The sequence below is a fragment of the Sparus aurata genome, chromosome 23 (assembly GCF_900880675.1).
Source record: "Sparus aurata chromosome 23, fSpaAur1.1, whole genome shotgun sequence".
NCBI lineage: Eukaryota > Metazoa > Chordata > Actinopteri > Spariformes > Sparidae > Sparus > Sparus aurata.
The window spans coordinates 14,087,489-14,109,333 of NC_044209.1; the positions used below are offsets into that span (position 1 = coordinate 14,087,489).

A 21,845-nucleotide genomic window follows, 5' to 3' on the forward strand; every position below is an offset into this window, starting at 1 on the left:
CGCGACGGTCCAATTGATTTGACTTCATGAACGTTCTCGGGTGCTTCGTCTCAGAGCCTCTCTACGTCATCTAATAGAGAGCCACAGTAGGAATGGAGTCTGCAAACAGAAACAACGGAACAGAAGCTCTTTAGAGCCCCTTTAACGGTTTGTTTGATTCACAACCTGGCGCTCGCCTTAACCGTCACCCTCTATCGTTCAACTCTCATACGCTCTGTGGCCTTGCAGAGTGCTCCGCCGCCCTCATTCACACCTGCACCAAATCTGCTGGTGCACGGGCCGCACTAGACAGCACGGCCCTTCTTAAAGAGTTAATACGAGATAATTGCCTTGTCAGTTAATGCTATGCAAACATAATAAAACTGAAAAAGCGCATTAACATAGTAAATGTATAATATGTATATGATAGTGGGGTCCCTGTGTGTGTGTGTGTGTGCGTGTGTGTGTTATAATCACTGTCATGCAGTTTTAAAAGTATTTAACAGCTTTTCACTTCTTTCATATCTTAAGCTGTCAGCTTACGTTCTTATAGTTACACGCTCTATCCTCTTAAGTCTTTATTTTTTTTGTGTCGCTTTTTGTAGTCGCACAATGAGCTTCGAGTCTTTTGTTCCGCGAACTTTGGCCTTACAGAATTTACGCTCCCTGGTGGTGCCATGTGGGAAAAGTGCCTGCATGTGGCATGCGAGCGACGCAGCCGTGCGATTGTCAAAGCCAAAGTATTAAAGATTCACAGCAGTTGGCCCGCCATAAGGTTCAAATTGGCCCATTGCATGTTTCTAGATAAAATAAAAGATATATGTTTAAAGGTAAAATATGTACGGATTTATGTCGTAAACATTCGAAAATGTACTAAAAAATGATCAACAAAATGTGAAATATCTTGTTGGAAAGGTGTCTGGCCTGGCCGAGCCAAAAGCTACCCTAACGCAGAGTCCAGAACACCGGAGTTAACTAGCTAATGGTAGCTACTGTGAGCAGCATTTACAAACTACATCAAAATGCTGCCTCCTATTTGTTCTAAATATGAATTCAACAGGTGGCAAATTCTTACATATTGCACCTTGAGATAATCATGATATAAATGTCTGCTTATGCCCTGGCGGTCAGAGTGACACGTTGGGATCCTAGTGCCATTTTGGATCTTAAAAATGCTATACAAGGTTTTAAGTTTCTGTTTTGGCCCTGCAAGGGAGAAAGTTTGGGCACTCCTATTTTATAGCATAGTAAGAAATGCATAAGCCAACATAGAGTGCAGGGGTTTCAGTGTGACTTTGTGTGTTTGAACACCCTTTGACACGAGAACTCTTTGTGCATTTGAGAAGTGAGAGGTTAAAAGCAAGTCACTGATGACTGTGGATGAACATGTGTACAGAATATTTTAAATTGTGATCAAATCCTTAGAGAAGATGTGCGACTTTGTGCGCAGGCGCTGTAATAATCACAATGCAGAGAGTTGTGCTACAGCTTACGTTCGTGGGTAACCTAGCATTGAACCTGTGACGCACTTCATTTCCAATTCAGCTGAATATCTACTGTAAGGACAAAAGCTAAAACTCAAAAATTACTAAAAAAATAATAAAAATAAAAATAAATAGTTTTGAAGCTCAAGGATGATCTTTAGAAATCTTAAAGTGCACTTGCGTCATGCGGCCCACACATACACGTTCACGCAGCAATTCCTTTCACCCAGGGATTATGCGTGTAACATCTCTGTTATTCATTTTCACAATATGCCTCTCTCCTGCACACATACACACACACACACACACACACACACACACACACACACACACACACACACGGGCCATACTCTCAATTAATCTGTATCCTGGCTTCTCTCTGCTATCTCTTTAGCACTGCTCTCTGGGGGTGACAGTGGAATGGGGGAGAAATAATATCACAACGATGTGTGGTAGGAAATATTATTAACAAGTCCCCGTGCCTTTTCTTCTTACTTTCACCACAAACCCTTCTCTGATAATAAGGGTCCAACCCCCCCTTTGGATTGCAGCGCTCCCTCTGTTTCCTTTCTATATATCTTCTCTATCTCAATAGCATTTCAATTTCCCCCAGCTGCCCCCCCCCTTCCGTCTGTCCCTCCCTTCTCTCAGCTGTTTGTTCATTCCCAGGTGTGGCAGAACAAATGCTGGACAAATTTTTTTTTGCCCTCCCAGCGAAAAACAAACGCGATGCACTCTGGGACGCATTATACCTCGACAGGCAATGAAAAATCAATCAGACCTGCGCCGTGTATAAATGTGTGCGTGCGGACGTAGCACTCCCACAGCACGACTAAAGAAGCCGCCCGCGGGGTTCTGTGCCGGCAGAGCGAGACCCAACAACAGAGGGGCTGAACTTGCAGAGAAAGGAGGAGCGAGGCAGACAGTCTGAGAAAATAAACAAACACGGATAGAAAAAACACGGGAGACATGAGAGTTTGGGACTTAGCTCCGAACAAACACGAGGCAGGAGACAAAGGACAGACGCTGTGTGAGGTCGCAGTGCCTTTCTCACCCATCGCCTCACAGCTCAAAGTTTGGGGATACAAGGCTTGGCAGAGCAGACTGAGAAGAAAATACTCATCTTCCTCTGCACTCATTAGCCACCACAGCTTCTTCAGAGCGGGAATGTAGTGCCGTCATTCTGCCCCTCTGTTCTGTATAAAAGGTACAAACCGGAATTAAGCACCAGCACTTATACGTACATGCAAACGTCAGACTTTCTAAGGACACTCACAGCGTTCTCTACTCTAATGTTGTGCGAAGAAATACAGAAGAGAAAGAAATACTAGCTTTCCTAAATGGAAGAATTTAAATCTTTTAACGGAAAGGTTTTGTTTGTTTTTTTAAAGAAAAAAAGGAGGGGTGGGTTCACTCCTTTTTGTATTTCACGCGGTCGCACCGACGTTAATGACCATCACAAAGCGACGGCTCGGACAGACTGTCTAAGGGGCCAGGGGCAAAGAATGAGCGAAGGAATAAAAAAATGTATTTAGAAAACTCCAGAGATCACACCAGCGGGCTGAATTAATTTGCATGCTTTCCCGAGAATGACAAGCAAAGTTTAAAGTCTAACACATAAAAATGCTGCTGCTGTGCAGATATTTTGTTAAAAAATCACCAGAATGCAGGAAAATGAAGTCCTGCGAGGGCAGACTGTCCACTAGTTAATCAACCACGGATGGCGTCGCTCTCTTGGACGGCTTCAAAAAAGTATAATATACTTTGGCCTGCCCAAGTGAAGTATATGTGTGGGAAACACTGTTATACATTTCAAAGGTTACATGTATTAGGAGACAGTCTAGGTGGTCTAAGGTGCCTCATTATGCTCATTGCGGGTGAGCAGACAACCATGGGACCTTATTTCAGAGGAAATATGTATTGTACAGTAGTCAGTGGCGCAAGACCAATGATCTCTTGATCCTGTCAGAATTGTAGCAGGGTGACGACCTCATTGTAGTTCGCTGAGCGGTTTCACAGAAAACTAAATGGTTCTGTTTTCCTTGTCTTGCAAAATGTTCTTATCACATCATATGTGTAATTCATTGCACAATCATGTGTCCCATACTTATTTTTCCAGAAATAAGATTCCACACGGAAACCGCAAGCGTAGGGACTTTGCCTTCCTATCAAGGGTCTTAGTTGTGGTAGTATTGCAGGACCCCTGTGTAAAAAAGGGGTTCTCATTGCAGGCACTTGCATGACTCTCCACCTTCTGCGCCGACATGTGAATTGAATCAGCGCTGGTTTGAGTTCAATTTCTCTGTCATGGCGACCCCCCCCCCCCCCCCCCCCCACCACCACCACCACCACCACCAGCGTGCGGCTGACTCACACCCAGCTGATTCCATAGCGCTCGCTGATGGCTGGTCGTGTCACTCGCTAATCACTTTGGGAGGGCGTTAACTGAGTCTGACACCAAGGATGCTTTGAGGAGAACAGGAGGGGAGGCATGCTGTTATTGAGCCTCAGCATTTAATTTGATTGCTCTTTTAAGGCTATTACTTGTGGGATATTTACCCTCAGAATGTTCAAGCGTCCACCTGGAGACCGTCCACGCGCGACTGAGGAGGCTCGGCTCGCATTTTTACTGTCTCCTTCTTCCTCTCTCTTCAGCATCACGCCTTTTTTTCCCCTCTCCTCTCGCTCCTGTACTTCTAATATTCTTTAGGACGTGGACAGGGCCTCCTCTCTGTCTTTACCCTCCTCTCATCTTTCCCCGCTTCTTCTTCTCTGTGTCTCTACCTATTTTTATGCCTGTCCCTCTGTGTCAATACACATTTCGTCACACACTTGCCCCCGTCTTTCATCCTTTTTTTTTCTCTCTCTCTCTCTATTTGGGGCTTTCCAACTTTATCAAGCTTTCTGTCTCTCTGTTTGATGAAACAATTCAGGATCCTCACTTTGCGCCGCTGATTCTTATTTTGTCTTTCCGTCTGCCGTCGTGATGTGTTCGAAAGACAAAAAAAGGGCCTTATTTTCACCACCTCTAGCAGGAGAACAGCTGTAGAAAAATGACGCATTTCAGTCATAAAAATGTAAAAGTGGAGCACTCCAGTGCTTGTGTAATACCAATTTATTACCTGAGTGCATTTCTTATTTATTTCGCTCTAATGAAAAATCTTTTTCCCTTCCTGGGAAGATATAAACACTTAGCAGTCTTGGAGTTTAGATTAATCATAATATGCTGAGCCTCTTGCCTGTATCTGTCCATTAAAGGTCCAATGCGAAGGGTTTAGTGGCTTTAGTGCAGATGGCAAACAACAAAATACCCATCACCCAACCCTCGTCAATGGTGGCTGCACTGGCAAAACATCACAGACCCTCCCCAGAGCCATTCTGTGACTTCTCTGTGACGGGATAGAAACATGTTGGACTCCACGACAGAGGACCCACTTCCTGTGTAGTAATACAGTAAAAAGTCTCATACCAAGGTAACGAAAACACAACCTTTATAAGGTTCAGATTATTATGCACCAACGAAAACAAATCATGAGTAATATATACCATATCAGCCAAGAGATCGTCTTAAATCTTGCTTGTTTAAAGCTGCAGTGTTTAAGATTTCAGTCCTGGTGGATTTGGCGACACCTGTGGTTACCGATGGCAAATGCATGCAATTTAATACTACAGGTCACAGGATTCCAGGGGCAGCAAAACAAATCACTGCTGTTTCATTAAAGAAGTCAGGCAATAATCAGCCTTTTTTCCATCATTCAGTGTTCGAGATTGAGGCTGATTGCCTTTATTTAACAGCTAACCGAGGCTTCTCCTCCTCATACCATTACCCCCTGCCAGATTTCAGTTGTCAGCTGTCAAAAATACAGATTGTCATTTTTCTGAGACGCATTTTTGATTAAGAATAGCTTGAGGACATGAATTGCATTTTCTGTGACTACTTCATGATAACAATCGACTCATGTTTTACCAGGTGAAACTGCAGAAGCAGGACGCTTTGTTTTGCATTAGCAGGAACTTAATGCTTTTTTCCCCCAGGAACATTGTGACCTACTCCAGGTTCTTAACAGTCCAAATTTATAAATATTGCATCTCATTCAGCCCTGAAAGGAAATCTTTGACATTATCACTCTCAATCCCAACTGCTGGTTATCAGATGTGGACTTCTGTTGTCCCTTGAGTTTCAGCTTTCTTTTTTTTCTGTCACGTGTAAACATAATAACAAAGACGTCTCCACTAAGACTGAGATGGAGAAAAAAAAAAACCTCACAAGTTGGCTGCATGATTTGACTTCCTATTCGCATAAATAATTTAAGAACCAAATTCTATTTCTGTATGATTTTCCTCACTGCTGTAAAATTGTAAAAGTAGTGTGTGTGTGTGTTCCAGTGCAGGCATTTATATAATCCATGGAAAATGTAGGAATGACTCTATTAAATGGATGCACCAAATCAACAGCTGCGCATGTCTGTGTGTGTGTTTGTGTGTGTGTGTCTGCTTGTTAAGAACAGGATGACTCATGTCTGAATACGATCGCTGTAATTTACAACGACGCTTTTTCGGCAGAGCTCCCCTCCTTAGAGCCCGCATGTGTCTGTGTGTGTGTGTGTGTGTGTATGTTTGTCTGTGTGTGTGTGTGTTAGTGTTCGTGTGAAAACCCTCAGGATCAGTCTCATTCAGAGTGAATCAAAATGACATTCTGCTTCTCACTGTGGCACTGAAGCCTACGCCTGTCTCTTCTCCCAATGAGAGCGCAGCATGATAGGTCACCCGATGTTTCACACACACACACACACACAATCACATACACACACAATGTGTACACGCAGCGTTCCTGCTTTTATCGAGGCATACACACAAACACGCGCCGCCCCCCGCTCCATCGTGATTTTTGTGACAACCACTGTCCCGTCCAGTTTAAAATTCCCCCGTCTACAAACTATCCGGAGTTGTGGCGTGTGTCACTACCGTGTGTGACACAGCGAGGAGGGTCCCAGCTGCTGGAGGAAGAATCTGTTGGTGTGGACTGATGTCCAGGTCAACCAGTGTTCAAGCTGATAAAGAGCGTGTCTGCCCACTGTCCTTGGCATCAGACAGTCACACATTTGTTTTGACTCTGTAGCTGCTGTATCGTGCCCTTGCTTCTCTCTGTGCCACTCTCTCTCTCTCTCTCTCTCTATATGATGAAGTAGCGAGGCCGGCTGCCAGGGATCTCCCCACCTGCCTCACTCGGCTCTCATCCCTCTTTTAATTTCCCTGTTTCTTCTGGGAAAATTGATCAATGAGTCCATCTATGTGTGTGCGTCTGGGTTGCTCTCTGACCCTCAAGCTTTTTGGCCTCGTCTCTGCTTCCCTGTTGGTCCACAAGACTTCTCTGACTATCCTTCCATAGCGTCTGCCAACCTGCTCCCTTATGGAAACGAGCATAGTGACATACAGTGTACTAAAACATACAATGTGACAGCTGACATTGAGATTACACTATAATTTACATTATGGAAGGAGTCCATATATATTTGTCAATGTATGTCAGTTTATCTGTCACTAGTCAAAATAGTTCTATTTTTGCATTAGTTTTCTTTTTTTTTTATTACAAATGACATGAGCTTAACAATTTATGTGAAAAGTCTAAACTTGTTGGCATGTGGTATATATTATGGTATATTTATCAATAGAGAATGGACCATGTGATATACCTAGTAATACACAAGAAAATATATATTCTTGAATATATATTTCAATACGTGAAGATGACACTACTTTCAAACATACACCTGTTGCAACTCAACTAGTCGGTGTAATTAGTAGTTACGGGGTGAAATTATTGAAATGATTGTGATATGGCTGTTTAATCGACACAATTAATGGATACAACCAAATATGTTGATATGTTAGAGCTACATATATGGAAGGGAATATTGCTGTTGTATAAGCGTCATATTTGTGCCTTAATTTTTCTGATTCCTGCTTGATCTCCGTCGTTGTAAACACATGATTTCAGAAAAACAAGCAACCTAAGGTCCCTACCCCTCTACCGCTACAAATACCCACATTTAACCTTTAATGGCGACATAAGGCGATGCTGCAGAGTTCACAATGTTCTCGAGAAAACTCTCCCCTCTGTGGGCCAAAAGCTCTCCGGTCACCGGAGCACCTAACAAGTAAACTGCCAACTTAAAAGCCTCAAGCAAATTGCGGTATGTGTTCTGTAAGTGCTGCTATGCTTGTCTCAGCAAATGTAACCTTCACTTCGGCAGTCCAAGAAAAAAGTCTGCTTGCACACTCTCCCCGCCCCTCCCACCCAAAATGCTTTTTAATATTTGAGGAATTATGCTTTTGCATACATTTCCCCTGCACAAAAAAAAAAAAAAAATCCGCCTTTGCTCGATAACAATGTTGGCAGCCCTCGTGATAAGACCTTCCCTCAAAATAAAAACGGCTTTCCGAAGAGTGTGTGTGTCATGCGATGAATAGAACTGGGTCTCAAACGTCCAAGAACCACAGATTTGCCTTCCGGCAACGGGAAGAGAGAATAGGCTATGATGAAGCTTCCTTTTGATTCTCTGAGTATCTCGTCGTGCAGTTAAACAGGGCTCGGTGCAGAGTGCACAGCGTGAAGTTAATGTTATCTCACTTCCATTTTTTTCGAGGAGCACATTCAGATGAGGTATGAAGTGCGACGGGAAGTCAAGGTGACGATGTAAGCCGATTGATGTTGAGTTTCCTTCTACCAGTATGAGCCCAGTTTCACAGTGTTATCTCCTCAGTGATGGTGCCAAAACCCACGCAGAAGGGATGAATGAGGAGAAAGGTGCATGTTTTGCTAAAACTAGCTTGATTTGATGTTATTGTTTGTTGTTTATTGTCTGCACTGGCACATACTGTATGTTGACTGTATGGCTTTAACCACTCCCTTACCGCGTCTGCAGCCATACTACCATGAGACCTCACAGATAGGGAGGGTTTTTGTGGTCTGATGGATCGGATTACACAATGTTCAGTTCCAGGAACAGGTTACGATAACTTAAAGAGGGAAGTAAGTGTGAAACATTTTCAAAAATCTGGAGATAAAGAGGATAAGGAGGTCTCCTAGTGCCCTCCAGGAGGGCACTAGGAGACCCTTGTCAAAACTTACAACTTGTCATGTGTTGCATCTTAAATTGAGCCTGTTTTGATTTCAATGTGTGCAGTCAGTTTGTGATGGTATACCATGGTATAGTTTTTTTTTGGTGAAGGTCCATTTTATTACTCGTTCCTTCGACGTTGCGGTCGACCTGTGTGCTGACTGAGCGCTACCGTACCGAAGACAAGACACGGTGATGAATATCAACTGGGATCGTGCCTCGCCTACTTTGTGCTGTGCAAAGAGTAAAAACAGATGGTGTTAAGTGAATGAATGATAAACCGCAGAGAGCTTAATCAAATCATTCATTAGATTTTGCTCCGTCAGTTTAAGAAATTCTGTTTTTTTATTAAATCAGCCGTATTCCAAACAAGATAAAGGCCGAATTTAAATTAATTCAATTTCCTCTAATCATCTCTCCTTTAATTTTTGTTTTACCTCAGACACAAGGACATTAAAAGATTCCTGAAAGATAAGCGTTGCTCAGGCTGCTCTGTAAGCATGCAGCTGAGGGTAAACAATGCACACAGTGCAATGTCAGCACATGGTCAGCAGTACGGAGACATGTAGGCTGTGCTTTTAGTTAATTTAAATATATAAGCGGAGAACACAGTCAGGTTTAATCGGGCATTGTAACTTAAAGGAGTTGAGTGTTCCTGTGAACTTGATGAAGGCTCCGCTGATAAACAAAGGACTGACTTACAGAGGACTGGGACTGGATTGTTGGGAAAAGCAGCAGACACTGGGTATATTAACCCTTTGATGCGCAACATATGTGCACCCCTTCTAATGCACAACATGGGTCAAAAATGACCCGCATTCATTTTCCATGTTATTTCATGCTGCCTGAGTTTTTCTTTGTTCTATCTTTTGAAATTAATTAATATTATGATTTAATATTCCAAGTATTCTTTAAAACTCATGTTTTTGATTACCACTAATCATTTTTTCCATTTTTCCTTTCATACTTTATGCACAAAAATTGTTTTTATAATACTACATCAAATTTACACACATGGGTCAAAAATGACCCATTCATCCAAGTGTGATTTATAATTAAAAGACTTAATACTATAATAATAATGATTTGTAAGTAATTACTTTATCAGTGAGTGGGGCCAAACACCTATTTACTTACTTACTGTACATAATATTTACAACATTGTCATTTTGTAACACATACACATACTGTCAAGTTTTGGGGGTGGTGAAGTGGGTGGACCCAAATGCAGAGACCATAGGCCGAGACAGTTTGAACAAAGCATTGGTTATATAAACAAAAAAAAAGAGTACAGGAAAAAAAGGGGAGGGATGAGGAGAACACAGATTGGTGGGTAGGACACTAGGAGGCAGGGATCAACAATTGATACAACAAGACACAGGTGTGGCACAAAAGGACAGGTGTGAGCAAAGACAAAGACAGGAAGTAATTATGAAACAGAACACAAGAGAAAAACTACTACAAAATAAAACAGGAACTAAATAACACAACCATGACACATACCTCTGATAACAGATAACACAGCTATTGAACTGAACTGTAAACTGGTGAAATGTGACCTAACAAAATAAAATACAACTTAACACATAACTAGAGCGAGAATTGCCACCTGGGCCTGGGCAGCTCCTCAGAATATTATGGCTTCTTGTTCTGCCATGAGTGCCCAGAGGAAACGAAAATTGGAAAAGAGATCTCAGTAGCGTCTCATTCATTTCTCCTAGACAACTATGAGATCTCTGTGAGACCAAAGTGAGGCTGTGGATGATTTCTCCTGTTTCTCAATTGTTTCTCCTGAGAAACAGGTGCAGAAAATCTCAACTTGGGCTCCCTGTAAGTTTCAAAGGAGATCTCATCGAGCTCTCAGTGAAGTTTCAGAATGTCTCCCCAGTGCTGGAAAGGAGCAAGGTTTAAGCGGTAAAAGTCTCAAGTCTCACCTATTGCTCCTAAGGAATTTTAGGAGAAACAAATGAGAAATGTTTGAGACCAAAAAAGACTACAACGAAACTGCAATGAGAACTCTCATTGAGCTCCTTTACGGCTCCATAGCCATAAAGGAGCAAGCTTTGAGCAGTAAAATTTACCTCTGGGTGGGGGGATTCTCATTCTAGTAAGACTCGTTTTTACTCAGTCTACTGGACTGAGTCTGAGATTCGTCCTCTGAGGACTCATCAGACGAGTCATCTTTATCATCAGAGGAGTCTTCATGTAGGAGAGCTGGATCCCCAGACACACCCACAACTCCTGCTTGACCCTGTGGCAAATATTCTGGGTCATCATCATCAGAATTGGTTGTTCTGTCATTAGTTTCAGTCAGGAGCCTTTTCTTGCAATTTTTAGCTTTTCAAAGCGAAAGACGCATGTTTTTGCCCTTTGTGACAGATTAAGTAATATTTCACTCCAAACTACTTTTTCAAATTGGATTCCACTCAAAGTGTATGAACTTTATCTAACTGTAGCATTGCAAACATGATTTTAGTCATTACTTTCAGTCAGAAGTCTTTGCTTGTCAATTTGAGGTTTTCAGAGCGATTGGAGCCTGTTTCTGCCACTTACAGTGCAGTAAGTTGTATTTGAATGAGAACTGCTTTTTCAAGCAATTTCGACTCAAAGTGTCTGAAATTCATCTAGTTAGCTGGACTAACTACAATAGTAACTAACTATGGTAGAATTAGCTAACTAAAATAGAATATGTCAACAGCTCGCTAACTAGCTCATAGTAATTACTTTTAACTTTCTGTCAAGTAATGTACCCACTCTCAAGGTAAACATGTTACGTACAGTTATCTTTCACAGTTGTCATCGAATATTTTCAAAGGTAATGTTAGAACAATTGAAAAATATTGACAATACTTACACAGGGAGCAAATGTCACAAGCACAGTTGACACCAAATTATATAGCAAACTTATGTGGGTCGTTTCTGACCCATGTGTGTGAAGTTGATGTAGAAATACAAAAGCTGTGCTTGTTCATAAAGTAAGAAAGAAAAAAGATAAAATATGATTTGTGTGAAACAAAAACAAGATATTTACTGCATACTTGGAATAATAAATGATACAATTATTTTTTTTTCAAAGACATATCATAGAAACACTCAGCAATCGATGAAATAGCATAGTAAATGAATATGGGTCATTTTTTACCCATGTTGTGCATTAGAGGGTTACTGATAAAAAGGGGGTTTTTATTCAAAAAGTAAGAAAGGAAAAAATAAGATAAAGATGTATGATGATCAAAAACAAGCTAATTGAGGAATACCTTGAATACTGAATGATGAAAGTAATTAATTGCAAAGATATAGAAAATAAAAACTCTGCCGGGTCACTTTTGACCCATGTTTTGCATCAAAGGGTTAAATGGCTCTGGCTGCAGTGCATTCAAATCAGCAAACCTTTAGGCCCTCCATTCAAATTCATATAAGTGGCGGCGGAGCTCCCCCGCCCCTCGTCTCGTAAATAATAAACACTTTGTCTGCCTTTTTTTTCTGCAGGAAAATAAGCAATTATGAAACAGTAACAGAAGGGAGTGGACTCATTACAGGATCCAAGAAACTGCAATCTAATTTCATAATTGCAGCCATGATTCGTTTAGCCCCCGTGAAAATTGTCACATAATGTGTTGTGCTCTTGGCTGCTGCCAGGAGTGCTGCGAGAAAGGCACGCGTGCGCGACTGCGCCGCATACGTTGCAGACACACATGCGGCGAGGACGGAGGACAGACGGACGCGCTGTGCCAACCTCGCAGCCCCGCATGGCAGGCGGAGACCTGGAGCACCTATAAGACGAGCCTACGGCCTGTAACCACGGCAACGGGAGCAGACGGGTTGCCTTCAGCCACCGAGACACAAACACAAACCGTGTGTGTCAATATCCACGTGTATGCATACGTCTGTATGCTCTCTGTATGATGGACAAATGTGAAACTGTAATAGAAACTGTGAGCACAAGTTTTCTGGTTATGCGCGGCGTCTGCATTTACAGACAATTACATTTTCAATCCATATTTTAGAAAGCTCATGGTGTGTGTGTGTGTGTGTGTGTGTCTGCATTTGTGTGACTGTGTATCTGTCTTTTCTCCTCATATCAGCTCAGCACAGCAGGTGCCTTGCTCCAGTACATTGCTGCCGCTAGTGAAGCTGAATGTATTGCAGACACCATGGGAAATATAAGCCAATACTTTCTGCGCTCGTGTGTGTGTGTGCGTGAGAGAGAGAGAGAGAGAGAGAGAGAGAAAGAACGACGTGACTCAGTGAGACGGAGAGGAAGAAAACGGAAAGACAGACAGAGGGAGACCAATATAAACTGAGGGTGTATCAGGGGTGAGAAGGGATGCTGGTGAGATAGGCGAGTGAAGGAATTTGAAAGAGGTGTGCGTGGGGGGAAAAAAAGGCAAAGGTAGCGAAAAGATAGAGACTGGAGAGTCTGGTGGGTCGCGTGCAGCGTACCCAAAAAGCCTTGAGTTTGAATTGGACACGGGGCCAGAGTGTTGGAAACGGGAGGACGGAGCGAGAGCAGGGAAGAAAGACAGAGGGGCGATGACAGGACTGTGCTGCTGACATCTGCAGGGACTAGTCAGACTCTGATGTGACAAGCGACCATCCTCAGCAGCTCTCAACCTCCCTCCAGCCATCTGTCTCTCTCCCTGCCTGTATTGTATTCCATCTCTCGTCACAACCCCCAAAAATATGTAGAAGGGGAGGCCACTGACAAACACTCAGGCCTCCAAATGCAAGAGCCTTTTGAACCCCTTTAGTCTTTAATAGCAACTCGACTGGTCGCATGTGGTGACGCCATCTGCTCCGCGAGTTCTCCACTGGCCTCCTACCTCCCTCGCATCCGCTAACGCCGCAAGTGACCGTCGAGAGGACCAGGAGACATTGTCAGCTCCACGTTGATATCTAGTGACGAGGAGCACCTGTTTGCCTTCGCAAAAGTAAGAGCACTCAAAACGGGAGGATTCGTTCCAGCAGGTGAATTAACATCGGTTCTGCTTGACACTGACATTGCTGACGTCATTTCTGAGCAAATAAATGTAATAACTCGGATGGACTGATCCAGTCGAAGGGTGTTGAGGAAGTGCGTGGGTCCATCCTCCAATCACATGAGCTATTTCAATATCAGTTGGGCTGTAGTCATGGCAGGTCACATTTTTTTCCCCCCACATTGCTGGTGGTGGCCTCGCGGCTCACCAGGTGGGCCGGCCCATCAGACATTTGCCAGAATTGCCAGATTGCTAGTCCGCACCTGCTGTGAAGATTCTCAACCATCCATGTTACATCCAGAAGGGCTACATCAAGGGCACTTTCAGGCAACAAAAGGCAACTGGACTTGGACTAACCGGTTTCAGATCTAAAGCTAGTCCAGCTGGCCTTTCTGGACATTAGTATATTACATATTAACTCTTGCTGTGGAGCGCTTAAATGCAAAAAGAAGATCCACGCTCATGGTCCATGTATTCCCCTGTACTATAGGTTACTAATACACATAAAGCATGGTCATATGCTCGGCAAGCAGTTGGTATGAGAGCTGCAGGTTCTTACTTTGAGAGCACAGATTGCAAAACATTAATCACACCTTTTAAAACTGACAAACCGGCCACGACAAAGACAACATATTTGCCATCTCCATATCGTTCCTAAAAAAAATCCAATCCAACCTTGTTTCAAAGTTACAGACACTAAAAGAGAATCACAAAAAACAACACTGGTTCGATCTGAGACTTTGTGGGAAGTTTGTAGCTCACAGAGCTCCTCAGGGGCCACATAATGCGACACAAGTCTGACCATATGGTCTCATAATCTGTGTGCTCAGTGTGGAAAACTATGATTAATTTGCTTTCAGTGAACGCCCGCAGCAAACGGACATTTTTCCTTGAGATGAACAAGTCTGAGTAAAAAAAAAAAAAGAAACACGAATACTTTAATTAAATAACCCTCATCAGAATAATAGTGCATGTTCTGTCTAATTTGATTAAAGATCTGATTCAAGAAGAGACTTGTTGTCGAGGTCTTGATGGGAAGCAATTAGAGACGCAAACATGCTCGTCCAGAGTCAGCACATTGTCAAATTAATGAGATGATTCCTTGGAACAATGTGTGCGACTGGCGAACTATATTGAATTTCAGGGTTTTTTGTTTTTTTTTCCTGCGGGTAGCGCGCAAGCATCACTCTCATCACTCTCTCTGAAGAGAGTGAGGATAACAGAGATCAGAAGGAGGAGAAGGGGGATGAAGAGGATCAGGTTGAGAAGGGAACCGTAAGCCCTCATCTCTCTCATCTCTTCATCCATATTTCAACAGAGGTCTAATGGGCTGACATGATCCCTTGTTACAAACAGAGGGAGAGAAAAAGACGACTGGGGGCTCAATAAGAGAAGGAAACAAGGGAAGGGAGCTTGATCGTGGCAGCAATTAAAGGGCAATTCCACTGTGATATGGGGTATTGCCCTTTTTTTTATCTACCATTCCCATCCATTTATGATAAGTTTGATAGATTCTACATGTAAGTTAGACAGCTGGAGATCAATTTAAAATCAGTTTTGCCAATCCTCTCTGGATGAAATTGAATTTTAGGATAATTAAAAAGAAACATTCAGATTTTTTTTAATTGACTATCAATATTCAAGAGGATCTTTACCAATTACGAGAAAATTCTGATGATAGATGTCACCTAAACGTCTGGAACATTTCAGTGCATATACGCCATGACGCACAATGTGAAATTTGCCTTTCGCTCGTACACAAGCTTGATTTGCCTGCTCTTCAAACCTCCCGGGTATGGCCTCGACGTTTAGATTTTCTCTTCTCTTTTAAGCGTGCCTTTTTCTGTCTGGCAATCGATTTACCCCGTGATTGCTCAGGCTCCCTGAATGTGTGCCTTCTTATTGCAGGCGTGGCGAGTGGATCCCAGAGCTTCACAGGTGTTTCATGAAAGGAGAACAGAAAAGCCGAGCAGGCACGGCGGATGAATGAGGCGACGCAGAGCGGGGAGTGAGACAGACAGACGGACGGACGGACAGAGACAGACGCCAAAAACAAAAAGAATTATTAATAGGTTGTGATCCAGCTATATGTGATGGTAATATTCCAGCAGAAAGCTGCTGCTCTTCATCCTGTACTGTATGGTGTTGAAGCAGACCTGAATAGCATATTTTAATCTTATATCTAAAGTGCATTACATAGCAAAGCGAAATTGTCGGGCCTTGACCTTAGACTTAATGCTCACGTCAGTTTTTATATATGGACTGCAACAGTCATGTTGTGTTCATAAAACAGTACAGCTAACATGGACTCTGACTTTAACTTGCAGACTTTCTCTTTTTCCGGAATGTTTCTGTACTAATAAGGCTACTAGCTTGATTTGTCTGTCAGTCAGGAAGTTTACAGTCCCTTAGCAAAAAGTAGTATACTTGAAGTTCATTTTATTAAGTATGCTTGAGTATAAGTATAAGTATAGCAAGTATACTATGGACCATGTACTTGTAGCATACTAGAAAGTATACTAATTTAATACTTCTTCGGACTAAATTGGAACATTTTAAGTTTATAAAAGTATACTTTAAGTATACTTTATAAGGACATTTTAAGTTTAGAGAAGTACACTTTCAAGTATACATCAAGTGCACTCCTCTATATACTACTAGTGTACTAAGTATATACTTCTAGTCCACATTTTAGTTTATTAACATGTAAGTTCAGGGGTAATACCTCAAAGCAAATGTGTGTAGTGAAAAACTAAAATATTTTTTTTTTTATTCTGCTAAATTAAAAATAAGCACAACTCAATGACTCAACCTTTTTCTGTACTTACATCAAGATATTGTAAGTATTAGCACTTGTAATGTATCTCTCGAGCAAGAGATTCATCATTTATTATCATACATGCCCACTGCTTAACAGATGGGAAGTCTCTCCCAGAAAACACCCCTTCACTCACGGTGCCAACATTTTTATCATCTTTGTTAATTCAATACAATTTAACCACAGAACAAGGATGTGAATTAACCCGCAACCGTCTTACACATCATCTTATTCACAAACACATTCAGGAACCATAATTACACTAACAACAACAGAATACCCAAGAGTCTTTGCGCCACAGTCCACAGTATACTAAAGTACAAGTATAAGCTTTAGTATTAAAGTATAAGTCTAAGTATTAATGTACTTAGTCTTAGACTATTCTTTATACATTTCAGTATAAGCCAAGTATACTTCACTATACTTTTCTTAAGTATATAAAATGTAGAATATAAAAAGTACACTTCAAGTGTACTGCCTTAGTTTTAGTATAAAATAAGTATACTTGTAGTACACTTGAATAAACTACTTTTTGCTAAGGGGTGACATATATATAAAAAATAGCTTGTTGCAGATTTCCACAAGTAAAGCCAGCATGATCCTTCCACATCCACGCTGAATCACCAACAGACAATAAATAGCGGTTCTGACATTTTGATGCCTATGTACTGTGTTGCAGAGATATCTGCGGAAGTTAGCATGCTAACCAGCTAGCCCCGGCCCGTGCTGGTCCAGAGCTCCTGTGCTAGCTGCGAAAAAACAGCAACAGCCGCCTGGTCCCGGAGCTCCTTGACCGAACTGCTAGCTGCACGGCTAACTGTGCTAACCTGCTATGCAGCTATGTTAGCAGCAGCTGGTGGTTACTCTGGTTGTATGAAGTTGACAGGTGGACAATTCTTACATATTACACCGCTAACAAATTGTTTTTGTTGTTTATTGCTAAAAATGAATATGCACGTATGATAATGCAGGATTTCAGAATGAACCGAAAAAGTTCTTCATAGACAGAATAATGCTGTTGCGCTCAAAAGCTGCACACACCTCCAGCAATTTTTAAAAAAATAATTCCCTCGTATTGATGTTTCCTCTTCAAGGCTAACACAACCCATGTAAACACTGCTTTATTGTATATACTCTATTGTAGGGTCGCAGAAACGCTATCTGGCATTAACTGCATCCCATAAATGCGCTATTGCAAATCAACAGAGGACGTTTGTGAGCCGCAGCCGATGCCAAAAGAAGAGGAAGTGCTACTGTGGCCTAAATTTTACCCCGGGCTCAGTGGAGCTGCTGTGACAGCTCCCACTACTCAGCCTCTGCTCCCTCACCAGCCGCCAAACACCAAAGCCAGTCAGTCAGCTCCACCTCCCCAAGTTTGAGGCACGAGGCACACTGGCTCGGGGATACAGGGTGACGGACTGACTGACTGACTGACAGCAGCACTGACTGACAGACTGAAGCCCTTCTGGTTGTGTTGGACTAAAACGCCTAAATCCAAGGAATATATAACACGAGCTCGACTACTGAAGCAAGTTCCTCCGTCCGTCGAGAATCTCTGTTGGTGTTTGAAGTTCACTCTGAAGGTTACTGTGCTTTATTATATCATTATTAAAAGTGAGTGCCAGCCATTATCAAATGGTCTTGCCAAATTCAAAGTGAACATTAAACATTAAAATCAAACTGACAGAGGAGAAAGAATCCTGCACACACACACACACACACACACACACATTGCATACGCACAGTCCAGCCCCCGTTTCATTCGACCTTGCTTTTCTTCCGACCGTCCCTCTCTCCTCGCTTTGAAGCTATGCGAGTGGTGACCTTCTGACCCTGCCTTCTGTAATGCATTTGGTCTGTTCTTTTTTTCCCCACGTCATTTATGTGGTTAAAAACTGAGAGAAGGGCTTGTGAAAGATATCACCTCTATCACCACAAGCGGTCATTTTCCAGCATATTTCTATCAGTCAGTTCACTTGATAAAATTCGGATTGCTTCCGACGCAGTGAGCGTGGAACAAACACTGCAGGACCGGTGGTTAGCTGGCAGTGAGTGCTGAGCCCTGCAAGTTCCCGTCCTGCTAAGTGGTTCTGCCCTCACTTGGCTCCGTTATTTGCCTGCAAGTTAACTTTGTTTAGAACTTTTTTTTTTTTCCCTGAAGGGCTAAGAGGGCGAGCAAAGCACCTCACCGAGAGCGCAGAGTCCACACCCCTCATTCTCTCACTGTCTCTTCTCCGGTCCTCCATTTTTCTTTTTTCTTTTTTTTTTTGTCCTTATCAGAGTGCTACAATATTAATCCACATGTGCTGCAAGACTGAAATGAAGCAGAAGAAGGGACTCAATAATGCATTGCACCTTTTCCGTATCGCTTACCTTCAGGTGAGGCTCGTACAAAATTAGGATGTTGAAATTACAAGCGAGCTTGGCTGGCTAATTGAAGTCCAACTTCACTTTCTCAACTGGCGGGGAAAGTTTAGCCGCGGTGCACTTGGCTGGAATAAGTTTGTCTTTATCTCCACTGTGTGTGTGTGTGTGTGTGTGAGAGAGCGAGAGAGAGAGTGTAAGTGTTTGGCCTGGTGGAAAAGTCTCTTGTAGGCACGTCAAGCGCAGCAGGAAAGCCAATGTTCCTGTCTTTATTAATTACCACCTGACACAAACACACACACACATACACTTGCTCGCACATGCACACACTTGCCTAGCACATACATACATACCCAGACCTCCTTCTTAAACTGCACCACACAAAAACGCGGTGAATTACACTCGGATTCATGCACACACCTGTCTCCAACAGCTTCTCCTCCTTTAGTTTCGCAGTAACTAAAGGACAGACAGGCACACACACACACACACACACACACAGATAGAAGCAACGGGAAGCTGGTAATTCGTCCCCGTATCCCCTCCGTGTTTGGGCTTACTCATGCTTGGTTAGGCCAGGAAGGGCACTGAAGAAGCAGATGAAGCAGAATGACGAGCCAAGCTGCTGGCCTCAACTGGAGGCTGCTGTCACGACCTGGTAAAAAAACCAAAAAAAACACGATGCAGTAGACGGCATGACGTTACGTGACAGGGCCATCAAACAAGAGGGAGGATGGGGTGGGTCACTTTGTGTTGAGGAGCGGTGGGGACATAAGGGCTGAGACGTAACAATATAAGACAGTGTAGTATGGAGGTTAAATCAGAGGTCAGAGTACGTAACCATGGGTGGGAAAAAAGAGCGTAATGGTGCATTAAATTCTTTTGATCTAGGAGCATTTCTTGGTGCAAGCAGTTTTTTTTTATTTTTTTTTTTTTTTTAGCACATTTTAACTGATATGCTTTTAAAAAGCGATGGGAACAAAACTGTCAGTTTCAAAAAGTTGCAGGGGCTAATCATAACTAGCCTTGGTGGTTCTACGATTACCATAGTCAGCGAACGGTAATTTAAGGAATGATCGTTTATGGTTGCTCCTGTCAGAACATTAGCTAAGCAGCATAAACTGGCACACACTGTGTCAGCAAGCAAACAGCCCACATATTCTGAGCATGTTCCACTTGCTAGCTTTGGGTCAAGTTAGAATCTGTTAATGTTCGGCTGTTCATGGGACAATTATTATTGTAACGCCATGCCAATAATAGCGCTTCACTACCCCCAGGACATGCAGATAAAGGTAACATCAGTAATCTAATTTGTGCTGGAACAACAAGAAGAGGGCTGGTGGTGGGACGGACCCCCCTCTTATTGCTCTCCATGGCTACGGCCCTGCTACATGACACACTGTACTGAAAGGGTTCATATATGTTCCTCATTTTCACTTCGGGGCCACGTAAGAGCATTTCCCTGTCGTCCCTCAGAACACGTCAAACAGTTGTTTTGCTCTGCGTTATGCATTAGCCTTGCTTAGAAATGGCGCCGGCTACCCTACGCGGCTCCCGGCTCTCAAAACTATCACTTGTCATGCTTCCAGGCTTTCTCCACAGCGCTGACCCGTGTTCTCACTTTCATTACCGTCATTATCAGAGTCAAACGGCCGTTCCCTCATTTTAATGTGCCTGATTATCGGCCTACTTGTGAAGGGCACAATGTGAGCGCAGCTGCCAAGTCTCCCCCTGCCAGAATGCCAACTACAACAAAATGATTTTTTGAGAGAGGGCAGGACACTCGCCAGTGAGTTTACCTACCAAACATTAAGACTAAACGTTATGCAGTGGTACAATAACGGTGCGGTTGTTTTTTTTCACACCAGCAGTGAAGTCCGTGGAGCAGGTAGGGAACGGCAGGCGGGGGAAGGCGGACGCAGGATGCTCTCATGTCTCGTAGTCGTCAAGGTGCCCTTGTGCAGGCATGTAAACCCCAGCAGCTGCGGCGGTGCTGCTCAGCAGTTATCAGTACAAGAGTTTGTCTGTTACCGAGCAGCTTCCGAGTGTGCAGCTGTCACAGCCCAGCGATACTTGAAAAAGGCCTTAGAAAACTTGAGAAAGGCCTACATCACCATTAATCCTTAAATTGAAGCATATTCAACTAAGAACTCTGCTATCCGATAAAACAAAGAGGAAATAATACATCTGCAATAATTACTCCTCTGATGTCATTATCGACCTGTCTGATGCGAGAGGGACGGGATGAGCCGAGGAATTGTAAGATGTGACAGAAATATGTGCCAAGACGAGCGCACCCTTTCGCAAACCATTTCAATGATAATAGCAGGCTTCGTCTCTATGTTATATTCCAACTTCAAAGATGGCAGCGGGAAAAAAAAAAAAGAAAAAAAAAAAAAGAACCATCGGAAACCCACAAAATTGAAGAAAGGAACAAAGGAAAGCTTCTCCCCTTCTCCCATCATCCCATTTGTTTGAATAACAGCAATTTAAGTCGTGGGATTGCTTTATGTATCTTTTCTTCTCTTCCTCACTCTGTTTTTTTTTTTTTTTCTCTTCCTTTCGCACATTTTTCGTCCCTCTCTGGATGTGCGAGGGCTAAATCCTCCCTCGAGGAAATGTCAGAGTTCGTTGGGGGACAGTAGAGAGACAAGCCGTGTGTGTCTCGGTATCAAAGAAGGTTTCCAACTTCAATGCGAAATACTAAAAAGCAGTCGATCGTGGCGATTGTTAAGGTCTCATAAGGGGAACGATGTGGTGCAGGGGGAAGGCTAGAGACCCGAAATCCCAGAAATTAAAATTGGCACATGCAACAGTTAGCTGTCACATGATTTACTTGACAAAAAAAAAAAAAAAAGAATAGCAGGCGATGCCTACAAGCCACTGAAACGATAGCATAGCAATGCAGGCAACATTAGCTCACCGGTAGCTAAAGCACAACCAAGGTCAGTCATTGCAGCTCAACTGGTTCCATTGATATTAATACAGCCTGGCAGTTACTGCACCCTGTGGGACCACATCTCTGCAGGTTGGCAAGCTCAGGTATGGGCAAGCACAATATGCACAAGCACACCACACACACACACACAAACACACACAC

General features: G+C 42.9%; 1 protein-coding gene across 7 annotated transcripts in view; it reads right to left on the reverse strand.

The window, feature by feature from the left end:
* Window positions 1-21,845, reverse strand: part of LOC115575830 (voltage-dependent T-type calcium channel subunit alpha-1I-like) — a 168,227-nt gene that overhangs the window by 81,275 nt on the left and 65,107 nt on the right. The window lies entirely within an intron of this gene.